Raw genomic sequence first — 1,219 nt, forward strand, 5'->3', positions numbered from 1 at the left:
TATTTATTCATGAATAACTTTTGATTCTTGTTAACACTGGGAGCTCTGGTGGCTTAGTGTCTAAGGCATTTGACTGCTAACCAGAAGGATGGTGGTTCAAAACCACCACCCACTCCTCAGAAGGAAGATTGTGCAATCTATTTCTGTAGAGATACCACCTCAGAAACTCAAGGAGGGGTCGAATCAACTCGACTGCAATGAGTTCTCATTAACACTAGAGGTTTCAGTAGCATCTTAACATGGAACTGCTCCTACCACTCATAATGCCTCCAGCTTTGTGGCTTGAGGTGGCTGATAAGATTTGGAGCAGTGTTTGGAACAGTTCTATGCTTAAGGGCTTTATTGGAAATGATAACAATCTTGGTGGTAAACATTCACGAAAGGCTAACATCGCAACCATAGTACTGGATGGTACAAGTGACAGACCAAACAGAAATTCGGTAGGGAGATTTACAAAACGAAAGCCCTATGGTGAGCTTTGATGAAAAGACACATATTTCTGGGAATCGGCAAGTCTGCATCAGTCACAAGATTGACGTACACACCAGGGAGAATGAAGAGGACCCCAACTGCCGACTTTTCCTGGATAAACGTGAAATCCTGTGTGAGGAAAAAGTATAAACCATGATAAACTTGTAAACTGCTTGAACTTTGAATGTGCACACCAACGCCCCCACAGATCCTTTGACATAAATTTGGAAAACTTACAGGCTCAAGGTTTTTGCAAGAAACCTAGGACAATTACTGACAGATCAATAACATATGCTGATCCAGAGTCACCATGTAGAAAGATAATCTTAAAAATATATTTAAGAAAAAACCTAAGCAGAGACATCAGTGGCCACAATGGCAAGCTGTCTTAGTCAAGACAAGTCACAACTATAAGACATGCAAAGAAATAGGATAGTGTAACCCATATTCAAGAGGAGCAAAGAACTCCATAAAAACTGTTTCTAAGGTAAACAGATCTTTGAATTAGAAGACCAAGACTTTAAAGTAACTTATAAACAATTTCAAAGAATTATAGGAAGCAATATGTAAAGAGATGAAGGGAAGTGTGGTGATAATAGTTATCAAAATAAAAAATATCAACAAAGAGTAATTATTAAAGAGAACCAAACAATATGGAAAAAATGATCACTAACTTTATATGGAAAGGAAAGAGACCTCGGATAAGCAAAGCACTACTGAAGAAGAAAAACAAAGTAGGAGGTCTCAC

The 1,219-nt window shown here is 38.3% G+C and overlaps 1 pseudogene; it reads left to right on the forward strand.

Annotated features, from left to right (window-relative positions):
• Nucleotides 1–468: 468 nt before the first annotated feature.
• The window catches only part of LOC103210341, an 11,892-nt pseudogene continuing 11,141 nt past the window's right edge, over nt 469–1,219 (forward strand).

This window comes from Orycteropus afer, unplaced genomic scaffold, assembly GCF_000298275.1.
Source record: "Orycteropus afer afer isolate SDZICR_OR568_19922 unplaced genomic scaffold, OryAfe1.0 scaffold00596, whole genome shotgun sequence".
NCBI lineage: Eukaryota > Metazoa > Chordata > Mammalia > Tubulidentata > Orycteropodidae > Orycteropus > Orycteropus afer.